We start from the raw sequence: 12,452 nt of genomic DNA on the forward strand, positions 1-12,452 counted from the left end.
ATGTAATAAGAACTTTTCTTGCGAAGATCATCATTGATTGCCTTTAAAAACTCATGCTCTTTCTCAAGGTTGAGCTTTTCAAAGCATAGCTTATCATGAGTCTTTAAAAGTTCTCGATGATTTTCCAAGGTAGTTTCATGAGCTAACTTAAGAGTGTTTAGTTCTTTAGTTAGACGCTCAATCTCCTTCTTATCATCATCATTCATTTTATCTTGATTAGCATGATTAATTTACGTTTCATCATAGTTTTCATCAATAGAGTTGTCAACAAGTAAATCATCATCACCTAGCAAACCATCTTCATCACTATTGAAATCAACATACTCAGGATGTGTTACCTTTGGACCTTTGGCCATGAAGCACCTTCCAATTCCTTCATTTGGTGAGTCAAATATGTCGTAGGAGTTGGTTGACACAAGTTCTAGACCGGCAACACCTTCATCTTTAGTATATTCGAAGTCGGAGTGATAACTTCTTTCGGAGTGATTGTTGGAGTCGGAGTCGGATACCCATTCACCAACATGAGATTGATGTCTTCTTTTTGTGTAGCTCCTTGATGACTTTTCTTTCCTTTCTGAATCCTTGCTTCTCCGAGAGGGTTTTCGTTCATAACGATCATCTCTACTCCTCCTTTCTCTTGGTGGTGATTCTTCTCTTCTACTTCTTCTTTTGGGAGAATCTTCTCTTCGTTTGTAGGGAGACGTACACTCATTGGAGTAGTGCCCGGGTCTTCCACAATTGTAGCAATTACGCTCACGACTAGAATATCTTTTGTCATTGTAGGACCTTGACTTGGAACTTTTCTTTGCTTCTACTCTTGTAGAACTTGTTGAAGTTCTTTACCATTAGGCTCAATTCTTCATTGAAGGTTTGTTTCTCACTTGATGATGTGGGAGCATCATATGAGGCTTTGTAAGCACCACTTGACTTGTTGTGAAGCTCTTCCTTATCCTTGAGTGACATCTCATGAGCAACAACTCTTCCAATTACTTCCGTTGGCTTGAGATCTTTGTAATTGGGCATCATTTGGATCAATGTGCACACGGTATCATATTTTCCATCCAATGCTCTTAGGATATTCTTGATGATGAATTTGTCAGTCATCTCTTCACTTCCTAAGTTGGCAATCTCATTTGTGATGAGAGCAAGCCTAGAATACATTTCAGCGACACCTTCACCATCCTTCATTTTGAACTTGTCAAGTTGACTTTGACGCACATCCAATTTGGATTCCTTGACGGAGTCGGTACCTTCGTGCATATCAATCAAAGTATCCCAAATTTCCTTTCCATTCTCAAGACGGCTGATTCTGTTGAATTCTTCGAGGCACAATCCGTTGAAGAGAATATCACAAGCTTGAGCATTGTATTGTAGCATCTTCAACTCTTCCGCGGTAGCTTCACGGTTTGGTTCTCTCTCATCAAAGAATTCACCTTGCAAGCCAACACACACAATAGCCCAAATGGCGGGGTTATGTCCAAGAATATGCATTTTCATCTTATGCTTCCAACTAGCAAAATTTGTACCATCAAAGTAAGGACCTCTACGGTGGTAATTTCCCTCGCTAGACGCCATACTCTCCTAGGTTGTGAAATCAAGGCTATGACCACCAAAAGCTATGGAAATCAAAGAAAATGGAGACCAAAGCTCTGATACCACTTGTAGGATCGAAAGTACGTCTAGAGGGGGTGATTAGACTACTTAACCAAATAAAAATCTAGCCTTTTCCCAATTTTAGTTCTTGGAAGATTTTAGCAACATAGCACAAGTCAAGCAATCAACCTACATATGCAATTCTAAAACTATAGCAGCGGAATGTAAAACAATTGCATATGAAGGTAAAGGGATGAGTTTAAGGGAGCAAACACAATGTTGACATGGAGATTTTTTATCCGTGGTTCCGATAGGTGGTGCTATCGTACATCCACGTTGATGGAGACTTCAACCCACGAAGGGTAACGGTTGCGCGAGTCCACAGAGGGCTCCACCCACGAAGGGTCCACGAAGAAGCAACCTTGTCTATCCCACCATGGCCGTCGCCCATGAAGGACTTGCCTCACTAGGGTATATCTTCATGAAGTAGGCGATCTCCTTGCCCTTACAAGCTCCTTGGTTCAACTCCACAATCTTGTCGGAGGCTCCCAAGTGTCACCTAGTCAATCTAGGAGACACCACTCTCCAAGAAGTAACAAATGGTGTGTTGATGATGAACTCCTTGCTCTTGTGCTTCAAATGATAGTCTCCCCAACACGCAACTCTCTCTTACAGGATTGGATTTGGTATAAAGAAGATTTGAGTGGAAAGCAACTTGGGGAAGGCTAGAGATCAAGATTTATGTGGTTGGAATGGAATATCTTGACCTCAACACAAGTGTAGGTGGTTCTCTCTCAGAAAATATGTATTGGAAGTGTAGGCATGTTCTAATGGCTCTCTCCACGAATAAAGAATGGGTGGAGGGGTATTTATAGCCTCCACACAAAATCTAACCATTACACACAAATCACCAAACGCGGTGGGACCGATTTAGAGAACTCGGTCAGACCGATTTGGTTCATAATGTGACCGTTAGGTGTTTCGGTGGGACCAACATGTCAACTCGGTGGGACCGATTTCATTAGGGTTAGGGCATAACGTAATTTCGGTGAGACCGATTACACAAACTCGGTGGGACCGATTTTGGTAATAGACAAACAGAGAGTTGGTCAGGTAAACTCGGTGGGACTGATTCGCTCATCTTGGTTGGATCGAAACGCTACGAAAAGGAAACAGAGTGTTTGCATTGCAATCTTGGTGGGACCGATCGCTCATCTTGGTTTGACCGAAATGTTATGAAGGGAAACAGAGAGATTACAATCCCATCTCGGTGAGACCGAGATCCCTATCGGTGAGACCAAAAAGACTAGGGTTTCTAGCAGTGGCTATGTCAATTGAACTCAGTGGCACCGGATAGAAAGAATCGGTGGGGCTGAGTTGAATATTTGGTGTGGGACATATGTGGATATGAGAAAGTAGTGGAGGGTTTTGGAGCATATCACTAAGCATTTTGAGCAAGCACCTCATTAAGCAACACCTCATCCCTTCTTAATAGTATTAGCTTTTCCTATAGACTCAGTGTGATCTTGGATCACTAAAATAGAAAATGTAGAGTCTTGTGCTTTGAGCTTGAGCCAATCTTTTATCCTTAGCATTTTGAAGGGTCCACTTTCTAATCCATGCCATGCCAACCATTGAGCTTTTTTGAAATATTCATCTTGGAATAGCATTAGCTCAATGAGCTATATGTTGTTAGGAATTACCAAAACCACCTAGGGATAGTTGCACTTTCAGCATCCCCAAGCTTAGGCTCTTGCCACTCCTTGTTCCATAGTGCATCGAATCTTTACCCAAAACTTGAAAACTTCACAACACAAAACTCAACAGAAAACTCATAAGCTCCGTTAGTACAAGAAAATAAATCATCACTTTTGGTACTATTGTGAACTCATTATAAATTCATATTGGTGTAATATCTACTGTATTCCAACTTCTCTATGGTTCATACCCTCCGATACTACTCATAGATTCATCAAAATAAGCAAACAACACAATGAAAACAGAATCTGTCAAAAACAGAACGGTCTGTAATAATATGTAGGTTTCGAACACTTATGTCACTCCAAAAATTCTGAAATAAATTGGTGGACCTGATGAATTTGTCTATTAATCATCTTCAAAAAGAATCAAGCTAACTGCACTCCCCAGTAAAAAATGGCAGCTAACCTCGTGAGCGCAAAAGTTTTTGTTTTTTACAGCAAGATCACAAAGATTCACCCTAGTCTTCCCAAAGGTTCTACTTGGCACAAACACTAATTAAAACATAAAACCACATCTAAACAGAGGCTAGATGAATTATTTATTACTAAACAGGAGTAAAAAGCAAAGAATAAAAATAAAATTGGGTTGCCTCCCAACAAGCGATTACGTTTAACGCCCCTAGCTAGGCATGATGATTTCAATGATGCTTGCATAAAAGATAAGAATCTATACCTACTAATAAAGCAAGGTGCGTTTCGCCAATTTTTTCATCCGTTCACCATCGAAAATACTTTTTTTATATCCGAGGTGGTACTAAATTTTTGTGGTACAGCTGCTAGAAAAGAAAACAAAGGAGTTTTGTCCAGAATTTCATACCTGGGCCGCACGCGCTAAGGCCTAGAAAAAACACACATTTATATCTTGCGCACGCGCTAAGGCCCAGAAACGGCTGAGATATTATTTTTTGAGCCAAACACAGAGCGACATATAGTTGGAGGGTCCCATCTGTCGCCCAATAATGGGCCGGCCCATTTCCGTTTCTTCTTTATTTTTTCTATTTTTCAATTTTCCCTTCCAAGTTATATTTTCCTTTTCCCATACTTTTTTTAATTTTCCTAATTTTTTTTGTAATAATTTTCGTTAAATCTTAGAATTTCAAAATTTGTTCCCATTTATAAAAATATTTGGAACTTTAAATTTCTATTTTGGTTCAAATTTTTCTCGAAATTAAAAAATGTACTAATTTTCTCGAGATTTTTAAAATAAATTCATTTTAAAAATAATAGAAATTCGAAAATAATAATTTTATTGAAATGTTCACAATTTCAAAATAATGTTCGTGATAAAAAATACATTTTTGAAAATGATTTTGAATGTTCAAAACAAGTTTCCATTTTATAAAATTCTTCACAAATTCAAAGTTGTCTCTTTCTCCGCCTTAAAAATGGTCCTGTTTTAAAAAAGTGTTTGTGAATTTCAAAAAATCTTCCTATTTCAAGTTTTTTTCGCCTTTTTCAGAAATTAACAGTTTTTTCAAAAAAATGCCCGTATGTTTTAAAAAACATCTGGAGGTCACCACAATCTCGACAAGGAGGTGGACCTGAAGGAAAAAATGGCACGAGTTGGGTAGTGGCTGCCACTCGGACCAACCCCACTACTATAAACATCTCGCGGACCAAAGATGACCCACGAGAACACCACAATTCTCCGCTCTGTCGCACCACTGTTGTGGAGAACGTTTTGATTGACACATCAACTATCTCTGCCGATGCTTCTCGCAAAAAAATATCTCTCATTGCAACGGACGGGCATATGTGCTAGTTGAAACATAAAGAGAGCATCATGAAGAATATGACTAGCACATTTAAGTCTAACCCACTCCCTATGCATAGGGATTTTGTGAGCAAACAATTTGTGGGAACAAGAATCAACTTGCATAGGAAGGTAAAACAAGCAAATCTTCAAGATTTTCAACACATAGAGAGGAAACTTGATATTGTTTTTTTGACAATTTGGAAACTTGATATTATTGCAATTCCTACAAGCATATATTCCTCCCTCATAATAATTTTCAGTAGCATTATGAATGAATTCAACAATATAACCATCACATAAAGCATTCTTTTCATGATCTACAAGCATATAAATTTTATTACTCTCCACATAAGCGAATTTCTTCTCATGAATAATAGTGGGAGCAAAGTCAACAAAATAACTATCATGTGAAGCATAATCCACTGAAAATTAAAATCAATATGACAAGTTTCATGGTTATCATTATTCTTTATAGCATACATGTCATCACAATAATCATCATAGATAGCAACTTTGTTCACATAATCAATTGGAACCTCTTCCGAAATAGTGGAATCATTACTAAATAAAGTCATGACCTCTCCAAATCCACTTATCAATATAATCATCACAAATAGGAGGCATGCGATACGTCTCCAACGTATCTATAATTTTTGATTTCTCCATGCTATATTATCTACTGTTTTGGACATTATTGGACTTTATTATCCACTTTTATATTATTTTTGGGACTAACCTATTAACCGGAGGCCCAGCCCAGAATTGCTGTTTTTGCCTATTTTAGGGTTTCGAAGAAAAGGAATATCAAACGGAGTCCAAACGGAATGAAACCTTCGGGAACGTGATTTTTGGAACGAACAAGATCCAGGAGACTTGGACCCTACCTCAAGCAACCAACAGGGAGGCCACGAGGTAGGGGGCGTGCCTACCCCCCCCCCCCAGGCGCGCCCACCACCCTCGTGGCCCCCCTTTTGCTCCACCGACGTACTTCTTCCTCCTATATATACCTACGTACCCCCAAACGATCAGATATAGAGCCAAAACCCTAATTCCACCACCGTAACTTTCTGTATCCATGAGATCCCATCTTGGGGCCTGTTCCGGACCTCCGCCAGAGGGGGCATCGATCACGGAGGGCTTCTACATCAACACCATAGCCTCTCCGATGAGGTGTGAGTAGTTTACCTCAGACCTTCGGGTCCATAGTTATTAGCTAGATGGCTTCTTCTCTCTTTTTGGATCTCAATACAAAGTTCTCCCCCTCTCTTGTGGAGATCTATTCGATGTAATCTTCTTTTTGCGGTGTGTTTGTAGAGACCGATGAATTGTGGGTTTATGATCAAGTTTATCTATGAACAATATTTGAATCTTCTCGGAATTATTTTATGTATGATTGGTTATCTTTGCAAGTCTCTTCGAATTATCAGTTTGGTTTGGCCTACTAGATTGATCTTTCTTGCAATGGGAGAAGTGCTTAGCTTTGGGTTCAATCTTGTGGTGTCCTTTCCTAGTGACAGTAGGGGCAGCAAGGCACGTATTGTATTGTTGCCATCGAGGATAACAAGATAGGGTTCATCATATTGCATGAGTTTATCCCTCTACATCATGTCATCTTGCTTAAGGCGTTACTCTATGCTTATGAACTTAATACTCTAGATGCATGCTGGATAGCGGTCGATGTGTGGAGTAATAGTAGTAGATACAGGCAGGAGTCGATCTACTTGTCTTGGACGTGCTGCCTATATACATGATCATACCTAGATATTCTCATAACTATGCTCAATTCTGTCAATTGCTCAACAATAATTTGTTCACCCACCGTAAAATACGTATGCTCTTGAGACAAGCCACTAGTGAAACCAATGGCCACCGGGTCTATCTTCATCATATTAATCTTCCAATACTTAGTTATTTTCATTACTTTTATTTTAGTTTGCATCTTTATCATAAAAATACCAAAAATATTATTGTCGGTGTCAAAACCGGCGGATATCGGGTAGGGGGTCCTGAACTGTGCGTCTAAGGCGGATGGTAACAGGAGGCAGGGGACACGATGTTTACCCAGATTCGGGCCCTCTTGATGGAGGTAATACCCTACGTCCTGCTTGATTGTTCTTGATGATATGAGTATTACAAGAGTTGATCTACCACGAGATCGTAGAGGCTAAACCCTAAAAGCTAGCCTATGGTATGATTGTATGTTATCCTACGGACTAAACCCTCCGGTTTATATAGACACCGGAGGGGGCTAGGGTTACACAGAGTCGGTTACAAGGGAGGAGATCTACATATCCGTATTGCCTAGCTTGCCTTCCACGCCAAGGAGATTCCCATACGGACACGGGACGAAGTCTTCAATCTTGTATCTTCATAGTCCAACAGTCCGGCCAAAGGATATAGTCCGGCTGTCCGGAGACCCCCTAATCCAGGACTCCCTCAGTAGCCCCTGAACCAGGCTCCAATAACGATGAGTCCGGTGCGCAGTATTGTCTTAGGCATTGCAAGGCGGGTTCCTCCTCTGAATACTCCATAGAAGATTTTGAACACAAGGATAGTGTCCGGCCCTGCAAAACAAGTTCCACATACCACCGTAGAGAGAATAACATTTCCACAAATCCAATCTGCTGACACGTTTCGATAGCATGACATCATGTCACGGCCCGGTCTTTATTCGAACCATTTTTCTAAACCATCACCACACATATCGCGGGGCGGTTTTCTCGACACGTCTTGTCAAAGCAGAGATGGTGTCCCCCTTATTACGGGATTCTCATCAATACGGACGCGGGTAACCCAACCGCGCCATTACTTACGGCGCTTGGGGAATAAGAGGTTTTACCAAGCGAGGGGGGAGGCGCATCACCTCTTCCGCCCTTATAAAGGAACAAGAATTCACCCTCTTCACCCATACCTTCTTCCCAACTCATTCCATTCTGCTCAGGCTCCAACGCACGAGCGTTCACCTCCCCTACCCATAAGAGGTCTTCCAAAGATGCCTGGATCCGGAGCAGGAGGCAAATGGATGGCCTCTACCGTCTGAGAGAAGGATATCAAAAAGCTTCGGGAGCCGGGTATCTGGCCAAGAAAATCGGCCACCACCTCCCGACGGCGGGACAGATCGTCCCCACTCCGGAACCCCACGAGAGGGTTGTATTCCTCCCTCACTTCGTCCGCAGGCTGGGATTTCCCCTCCACCCATTCGTTCGCGATATCATGTACTATTATGGGATCGATCTTCATGATCTGTCCCCTAATTCCTTCCTCAACATCTCGACATTCATTATCGTGTGCGAGGCTTTTCTCCGTGTTTTGCCACACTTCAGTTTATGGCTGAAGGTCTTTAATGTGAAGCCCAAGGTGGTGGGCGGCGAGCACGCCGAGTGCGGGGGCGCTATGGTGAGCAAGACGCCCAACTTCATATGGCCAACAGGAACCTTTAATGATTCTGTCAAGGAGTGGCAACAACAGTGGTTTTACATCACTGAGCCGAGCGGTAAGGAGCGGGCCGCTTCTCCCGAGTTTCGATCCGGCGCCCCTCTGCGGCTTACGTCCTGAGTCAAGAAAGGACTGGATTGGTCCTCATCCGACGAACTGTCGGTGCTCTAGACGCGCGTTAACGATATGGGAGATAAGAACATTGAACTCGTCGACGTAGTCTAGGTCATGTTAGTCCGCCGGCTACTGCCTTGTCAACACCGGACTTGCAATCTATGGGAGTTTGATCCGGCCAGGCACCAAACCTTGCGAAGGCTCTTCGCCTCGTCGCCCGGGGACATTTGGAAGGTGCTTTTTAAGTCCAGCAAATCATGGTCGGACTCCACCGAAGACCGCGGGTACCAACTGTCCCGCCCTGCAAGTTTGGTGAGTTTATCAAACTTTTCCATCCGCATGACCCAAAGGAAGCGCTTGACGCGTGTTTATTCAACTTTTCCCAGAGCTGGATGAAGAAGGCGGAGCGGATCCATTGTCCGTCTCCGCTGCCCGAAGACTCGGCCATCCCACTTCTGACGAAGATGTTGGTACCGGCGCCTTACAAGGTGCCGAAGAAGACGACCGAGAAGTAGGCTAAAAAGACCTGGGGCGGCCTTCGTCGTCGCAACACTTCGGGCACAATACCTGAAGGCTCTGATGCCCATTCCGCCTTCGAAGAGGATGAAAAGGAGGAGGGAGATGAATCCCCTGTGGAGGGAAGAAGGAAGAGCACGGCCTCCGCATCCTTGGAGGCCGAACTACCCGAAATAGGAAAGATTCCTCGTCAAGGGGAGTCTCCTGCCGCTGCCAACAGCGACCTGGCATGGGATCCCAGGGCCCGGCCCTTGGTGAACTCGTGAGTATCCGAATACGTTTAAGCGTCCGGACTCATTGTGGCTTAGTATTTTAACCTAAGCCGTATATTTCCTGTAGTCCGGCGAGGTCCCGTACCGAACAATCCTCATCATAGGACCTGCTGAGCTCAAACGCCATGGAGAGCGGGACGCCCCCGAAGGACCCTTCCTCCAAACAGGTGCCAAACACCGAGGCCTCGTCCCAAAAGGACCCCGGCCAAGGAGAAAGGGAAAAAACCGTGAAGGCGGCGCCTGGGGGTCAAACCGCAGGGGCCGGAGATGTGGGGAAAAAGATTCCGCCGACAACATCTGTCCATCCGGAAGTGTCGGGTGCTTTGTTGGTGGCGCTACGAGATGCCTCCATCGTTGATGAACACCGTTCCCTGATGGGCGCGGTGATTGAGAAAATTCAGTCGACCGAGAGTGGACTGAACGAAGCCTGTATCAGTCTTACAAAAGGCTTTGAGGTATGTTTTATGAGTTATCGAAGAGTGTCATAGTATAGATAGTAGCCCCTGATACACTATTCGGTGAAAGAAAGAACCGGACAGGGGATCGAATTCATGATCTCAGGAAGACTCACTAAATGACATTGATTTCTCTCCTGTTTCAAGCAGATACCTGTAGCGGCTGCTACCTCTCACACTATGGAGATCGCCGGACTGAATCAGAGTCTGGAGCGGGCCAGAGAAGAAATTGGCTGATTGCAAATGCAGTTGAGGGATAAACAAGGTATGCACCAGTATTATGTGCATTTATTGTGAGATAAATGTTCAGTATGAAATAAGCCGCATAATTTGTGCTAGGAGTTATGACCGAAGTCGAGGCCCTCAAAAAGGGCCATTGTCAAGGCCGAGAAAAAGGCGGCCACGGAGCGGACTCTTCGTGAGAAACACGAAGCTAGAGTTATTAAAGCTGAGCATGAGCTGCAAGAGGCCGTAAGTAAATGCAAGGCCTTGGTGCAGAGTTTAACGGAGAAAGAGTCCGAACTCACCATGTAAAGAAAATATTTCTGATTGCAAGAGGCGAGGAAGATCGCGGCAGGTAAGTTTTTCCCATGTAAAGAAATTATTTGGAGGGAAAACTATGTTTCTGATTGCAAATCTGGACTTCTCAGGTGTATTTGCTGAGCTGCCGCACAGTATATCAGATGCCGCTCACTTCTACCGAGCCAAAGGAAGGAACACTGCCGACAAGCTTTTTTGGTCTCAGTATTTGGCACCGAATTATTCGGTGCCTTTTGCCGATCAACTGAAATAGTTGATCGAACTGCATAAGGTGGTGGAACTAGCCATGAAAGATGTGGTTATCCGGCTATGGCCTGCCGAACAGATTCCAAGCACCTACTTTGGGCTCGTAAGGCGGCTTATAAGCGATTGCCCTCGACTTGACGTCATCAAGCGGTCGTTCTGTATAGAAGGAGCGTGAATGGCCTTCGCCCTTGCAAAGGTGCACCAGGGGAAGATGGATGCCGAAAAGCTGGTGAACGAAGGACCGTCGGAGGGGAAGGAGCACCGCAAGCCCGAATCATATTATAAGAGTGTCCTGAAAGGATCCTACCTTGCGGCGGAACTATGTACCAAGGACATTATATTTCCCTGAATGCGGATCGTGTTGTCCGTTGTAATGTTTAAACAAGGTCGTTGATATGTCACCTTTTTTATAAAAGTTTACCCTCCTGTGCGGCCATTTGTATATTAAGGCTGAGAGTTGGCCAGTCGTCGGCTTCTGCCCCCACGTAAGGAGTACGGGGGTGTTCGGTATACACCTGAGCACTCTTTATCCCAGTTTTGGGTCCTCCAAGGGAGGTGCTCAACACAACGAACCAGGCAATCGGACTATAGGGCTTTATCACTCTCACTTAGCCGGAGGTGCTTTAGTATGGTCGGCACAGCCCCTTGTGTTCGGAAGACCATACTAGGGGCTCTATAAGTGCCTGATCAAAAAAAGCCGATCCATCGCACGCTGCATTGGTTATGGCATTATGCAGGAGAAATCCTTAAAGATTTTGCGACCGCTCGAATAGCTGACCAGCTCTCGCCGTATCATGACAGTCAGTTTCCGGCTTTCTCTACTGAGGTGCTCATCCGGAAGAACCGGGACACAATCGCAGTAGTTCTCCCAGTGCTACCTTAGCCGATATAGCAGAACGTAAGGTACCAAAACATAGGAGCCGAGCAAACCCAACTATTGACCCAAGACAAGATTCGGAGCTGATGCATATAATGCTATAAGTTCGGGGTGCCGAACTTCCATGAAGGTGTTCGGACTTGTATTGCCGTGCTACGGGGAAAACGAAGCCCCTGGCATATTTAAGGCATATCATTGTGTACGGATGCCATTTGACGAAATGATTTCGATGAGAAATAATCAGCGGTAAAATGTTATATAAATCCACATGTTGTATTTGAATAATATGTCTATGCGTATGGGTACAAGTAATGTGATAAAAAAAGGAGTTGTGATAGCAGAACCTTCTATGACCAGGGGGAAGAGGTTGAGTTCGGATCCGTATTGTAGTCGGATGTTCGCTGCGGGGAATGTCTAAGGATCCCCAGACGCGTTTGAGCTGCCTCTGTAGAGTTCGTCCTGGTCGGTGCGAAGGTGAACCTGCGAAGGAAATATAAGAAATGTTTGCGTGCCGGAGGGCGGTTGAGCCGCTGAGTTCGGCATGTCGTCGCCTTCGCCAGAGTGTTTAATTGAGCCCTGGACGAGCCGGAGTATCCTTCCACAAAGTAGTTCGGAGCCCCTTGACGGTGTCCGGGAGCCTAGGTGTCAACTCAAGGTTTGGATGCAAGGTGCTGCTCGGTGTTCCTGCTGCTAATGTAGTGATGTATTTGTTGGTGCCGAAGGAAAATTCGGCCTTGCCATGAACCGTGATGATGCCGCATGGACCGGGCATTTTGAGCTTACGGTAGGCATAATGTGGTACCGCGTTGAATCGAGTGAACGCGGTTCGCCTGAGTAGTGCTTGATAGTCACTGCGGAAAGGGGCGATTTCGAATATTAACTCTTCGG

The sequence above is a fragment of the Triticum urartu genome, chromosome 6A (genome assembly GCF_056163025.1).
Source record: "Triticum urartu cultivar PI428250 chromosome 6A, HENAU_Tu73, whole genome shotgun sequence".
Lineage (NCBI taxonomy): Eukaryota > Viridiplantae > Streptophyta > Magnoliopsida > Poales > Poaceae > Triticum > Triticum urartu.